We start from the raw sequence: 5,441 nt of genomic DNA, 5'->3' as shown, positions 1-5,441 counted from the left end.
AATCAAATGGGGAAACTGGATAAAAATTCACCTTGCAGCAGGAGTTCAGAGCTTTCAAATGCAAAGGATGCAAAATAAACAAGGCAATCCATTCTTAGTACATCGTTACTTTTAATGACTGTAAAGTTGGAGGATCAAGTTCTGATTGAGTTCAACTATGTGGTTGAAAAGTTCTTACTTTGCCTTCATCAAGATCCCAGGATAACAAACTGGTAATGTTCTGTCCGACAGGGATTTTTCCATTCTGAATTGATTTTTTTTTCCTTTCTTTTTGTTCCCCACCATTTATAGGACACACATGTATACTGTAATCTAACCTTCATGGATTCTGATAAAGCTGCTCTTAAAAGCAAATTGATTTCTTTAAACATTCTAACACCACATCCATTTAAAAGGTTCTTCAGACTTTGCAAGGCGTGAAAGTTATTCAAATAGAATTTATATGAATATTGTAATGTATGTTTAGCAGTGGTTGCAATGAAGCTGTTCCTGGCACTGCCAGGTACTAAAGACATACTTTTACATTAAATATCACTATTTTAGAGCTTTCTGCTGAAAATTTCAGTGAAGTCTATTTCTAAAAGGTATGATGGGTCAAGTCCTCTTAGTAAAAGTAACACAATGCCCACGCCACTTTGTATACAATTCAAGCTTTTAATAAGCCTCAAAATATGTACCTTTTCTGCATAATTAATTCAGTTGCTGTGTGAATAGCCATCAGAATCAAAAATAGACATTATCATCGCTTCTCGGCCTTTTGGCTAAGATCAAATGTAGTATCTGTTCTTATCAGTTTAATATCTGATACGTCCTCTATCCGAGGACAATATATTAAATGGATTTTTGGAGCAGGGAGATGGAATAGGAGCTTGCTCCGTCCACTCCGCGCATCGACCTGGTATTGCAGTACCTCCAGGAACGGTGCACCCCCTCGGGGGAAATAATCTTGTCAAACAGAAGTTTTGCCTTGCGGGGGGCGCGGTTGTCGCTGGGCTTGTGACCTGCTCCTTTCTTGTTTCGGGCGCCTGCTGCGGGGCCTGGGTCTCAAGCCAAGCTGGAGCCTGCGTTTGTGCCAGGCGGTCTTTTCTTCGTCCTCCTTGGCGCGCTCTGACACCAGAGGTCTCGTCTCTCTGCCTTCTGTTTCCGCTGAGCGTTCCCGGACTTTTGGGAACTCTAATGCAACCAGCCGTACTGCCTCTACAGATCCGGTCGGAAGGAATGGATTCACACAAAGAGACAGAGAGGCAGAGACACAGGCAGAGGGAGAAGCAGGCAGAGGGAGAAGCAGGCTCCATGCCCCGGGAGCCCGACATGGGATTCGAGGATTGCGCCCTGGGCCAAAGGCAGGCGCTAAACCGGTGCGCCACCCAGGGATCCCCAGACTGTGTCTTTCAAAGACATGGCCCATTTTGTAGGGGAGCAAATTGTCCTCTACCTTTTAGAAAAAGAAAAAAAATAGACATTATCATATGGTCTCTCTGAATTGTGGGATGAGGATATTTTAGGTTTTCATTGTGTACCTTCTATACTGCTTGTGGATTTCTATATGCATCTTAAAGCTTTCACAGTAGCAGCTCAACAATGCCAACTAAATGTTTGCCTTTTCAGGCACCTGGGTGGCTCAGTCGGTTAAGGGACTACCCTTGGCTCAGGTCATGATCCCATTGTCCTGGATGGAACCTGAGTCTAGTCGGGCTCCCTCTCTCTCTGCCCCTCACCCTGCTCGTGCTGGCACGTGCACTCTCTCTCTCTCTCTCCTCAAATAAATGAATAAAATCTTTATTAAAAAGCTTGCCTTTTCAAATACAGATTTGAGCAGAAAAATAGAAGGCAATAGTTTGAGACATAGAATTCCCCAACTAGTCCAAGCGACTTTTATGTGAATGAAAATTTCTCCCTTTTATATGACTTCAGAAAATTAAGGATAATTCTAACTAAAACATACCCATCTTTTTAAAAGTTGGATTATTGGTTCTTAATGATTTCAAACTTACCATAAAATGTAATACACCCTCCAAACATTATAGCTAATGCTATTTAGAGATAATTTAGATAGATTCACTCTTTTCTTTTAATGGGTACCCTCCTGGAAGCCCCTGCCCCCAAGACCAGGAAGTGATCTCCAGCTTACTAAAAGCAAAGCAATGCCCACTAGTCGCCCTCCAAAGGCTACCCCATGGCCTTCTCTGGTTCCCTCAGCCACACAGGCCTGATATCATATATCATCTCACTTCTCTCTTCCTTCCCAAGGAACTGCACATTCATAGTACCGAATCCACTTTCGCAGCCCACTCCTGTCCCATGTCCAGGCCTTTACCACCACGGATCACAATCTATTTTCTTTCTTTTTTTAAAAAAATATTTTTTTTCTTTATTTATTTATGATAGTCACACAGAGAGAGAGAGAGAGAGAGGCAGAGACACAGGCAGAGGGAGAAGCAGGCTCCATGCAGGGAGCCCGATGTGGGACTCAATCCCGGGTCTCCAGGATCACGCCCTGGGCCGAAGGCGGCGCCAAACCGCTGAGCCACTGGGGCTGCCCCACAATCTGCTTTCTTGAAGAAAAGAAGGCCCACATGACAATCCCATTCCCAGAAGCAAATACATGCGAAGCACCTACAATAGTGCCTATTTGATACTTAGTTGTTTCCCTTGATATTAATTTTCTTTTTCACCGCAGTATTATTATCTGAATGCTGAGTCCTGGCTCTGAAGTCCTACCTCTGCCATCAGCTAATCTGAGTTTAGCCCAAACTTCATTTTGTGATGGTGGGGTGATTACTCAGAATCTCTACCTCTGCCTTTCTTGATCTACAGAATGGGGATCGGGGTGACCTAGTCCCCAGGAGCCCTGGGTGCACTAAGTGTGATTATGAGCATAGAGCCTTTAGCATAGCTCCAGTCAAGTAATTTCTATGTGAATGTCAATCATATTCTTGATCAACTACCATTTGGTTTTCTCTTCTTCAGTTTTTTTTCTCAGTCCTGAATGGCTCTATAAATTGTTTCAATGGCTCTATAAAATGCATTTCTATAAATGGCTCTATAAATTGCATTTTCATAAGTCCAAATTTATGCATTCTGGCTTTAAAAAGTTGAATGGCTCCTCACTATCCATACAATGAATATCCAGACAACAAAATAAAATTTGTGCCTTGGCTGGGAGGCCTTCCCCACTTTCCATCTGTTCTGCCCACCCCTGGCCTCCACAGACTTCTGCCCTAGCCCAAAAAGTTTTCTCATCTACCCTAAATTTTGGCACCTCTTGCCTACCCTGATGCCCAATTTCTAAGTTTTCTTCAGAATGATGGTGAGGTTTGGTCCTTTATGTCCGTTCCACTCTTCAGCCAGGCTGGCCATGACTCAGCAGGATCTGGAGTCCCCCTTAGGGGAGGTTCTCAATCAGTGTTTGCTGGGATGCTGAAACAAGATGAGAAAATGCTGTGAAACCCACAAAGCACAGTGGAAACTGAAGGTTTTCATTAAAATGTCACTCTTGCCTAGATTATTCATCACCATCTTATTGAAAGAGCTCTGAAATACAACAGCGGATCCAGGATCCTTGCAGGTGATCCACCTTTCTCCCTGGCCTTTGTCACTAAATGAATCTTTTTTTAATTTAATTTTTATTTAATTACCATACAGTATAATATTGTTTCTGGAGTAGAATTCAGTGATTCATCACTTACATATAACACCCAGTGCTCATCACAACAGATGCCCTCCTTAATCCCCATCACTAATCTAGCCCATCTCCCACCCACCTCCCTCCAGCAACTCTCAGTTTGTTCTCTATCATTGAAAGTCTCTTATGGTTGGTTTCCCTCTCTCCTTTTTTAATCTCTTCTCTCTTGCCCTATGTTCACCTGTTTTCTTTCACTTAACATAATAAACTCTAGTTCCATCCACTTCATTGCAAATGGCAAGATTTCATTCTTTTGATGGCTGACTAGTATTCTATTGTGTGTGTGTGTACTATAAGTGTATTGTATATTATATATCTAAAATATAGGTATTGTATCTTTTTTATCCATTCATCAGTCAATGAACATTTGGGCTCTCTCCATAGTTTGGTTATTATTGATAATGTTACTATAAACATCAGAGTACATGTACTCCTTCAAATCTATATTAAGTTACCCTTTATGTAAAAACCTAGTAGTGCAATAACTGGATTGTAGAGTAGCTCTATTTTTAATATTTTGAGGAACCTCCATACTGCTATTCTGAGTGTGGTTGCACCAGTTTGCATCCCACCAACGTCACTGAATGAATCTCAGATGTTTAACCTGTGTGGGCTCTAGTTTGATATGAGTCCTAGGAGTAGTCTATGCTCAGCTCTTCTGAAGGAATTACTGGGGTAGGGGGTTTGGAGCACTCTTTAACAAGTTCTAGGCCAACTTTGCAAACAGTAAACAGCTTCTGGAATAAAAATGCACACATTTTCCAAACTCTTCCAATGTCAGTACCCAAGTGAATCTTAAAGCCTCATTGCCAGATTGTATCAGTCTTTGCATATCTTGACTTCTGGAGTCAAGAACAGCTTTAACCAAAGAAAACACCACTAGGTTTCCTACCATGATTTCAAAAGTCAAAATTGGGGATATCCCATGACAAGATGGCCATCTGATGAATATAAAGCTCTTTTGCACACATCTCTCACTACATTTGGCAGTACCCCAGGGTGTGCTTTCTTTTACCAAACCAAACAGTGCCAGACTTCAGGAAACATTGCTTTTCTGGTATTTCAGTTGGTAGAATCAGTTAAGGTAGAAAGAATCTGATTTGGATAGTTCAATATTATGATTTTTGAAGGAATTTTATGGGTTTACATATTGCCAGGCCAATGAAACTTGCCAAAATGACTGTATTTGGAAACATTTTGTTGAAAAGAACATTAAAAAAATCTTTCTTTCTTTCTTTCTTTCTTCTTTCTTTCTGAGAGAGTACAAGCAGGGGGAATAGCAGAGAAAGAGGAAGAAGTGGCCTCCTTGCTTAGCAGGGTTCAATCCCAGGACCCTGGGATAATGACTTGAGCTGAAGGCAGACCTTTTACCAACTGAGCCACCCAGGTGCCCCCAGAAATGGATACTATTTAATTATTTTTTTCTTTGACTTTGTGTTTTGAAATTATCTTAGGCTTTTGAAAAGTTGCAAAAATAGCTCAGAGAGCTTCCTTCTGCACCCTCCCAAGGTTAACCATAGATGACTAGCAAAACCCAGAAATGGACATTGGAACTGTTGTGCCCAAGATCACGAATCTGAGAAACCACCAAGGAGCCAAGACCGATGCAAACACACGAGGGTTTATTCACGAGCTCAAGCCTGGGTCCAAGTATACCCGACACAGCAGGGACTTGGACCCAGGCTTGAGCTTGTAAATAAACCTTCGTGTGTTTGCATCGGTCTCCGCTCCTTGGTGGTTTCTCAGATTCGCGATC

General features: G+C 41.9%; 1 non-coding gene across 1 annotated transcript; it reads left to right on the top strand.

The window, feature by feature from the left end:
* The first annotated feature begins 741 nt into the window (after positions 1 to 741).
* On the top strand, positions 742 to 932 carry LOC121478477. The gene has a single exon (XR_005984486.1). It is a non-coding gene; the product is annotated as a U2 spliceosomal RNA (small nuclear RNA).
* Positions 933 to 5,441: the final 4,509 nt, after the last annotated feature.

The sequence above is a fragment of the Vulpes lagopus genome, chromosome 18, assembly GCF_018345385.1.
Source record: "Vulpes lagopus strain Blue_001 chromosome 18, ASM1834538v1, whole genome shotgun sequence".
Taxonomy (NCBI): domain Eukaryota; kingdom Metazoa; phylum Chordata; class Mammalia; order Carnivora; family Canidae; genus Vulpes; species Vulpes lagopus.
Note: the sequence above shows the minus strand (reverse complement) of the source record. Positions and strands in the feature narration are given on the sequence as shown.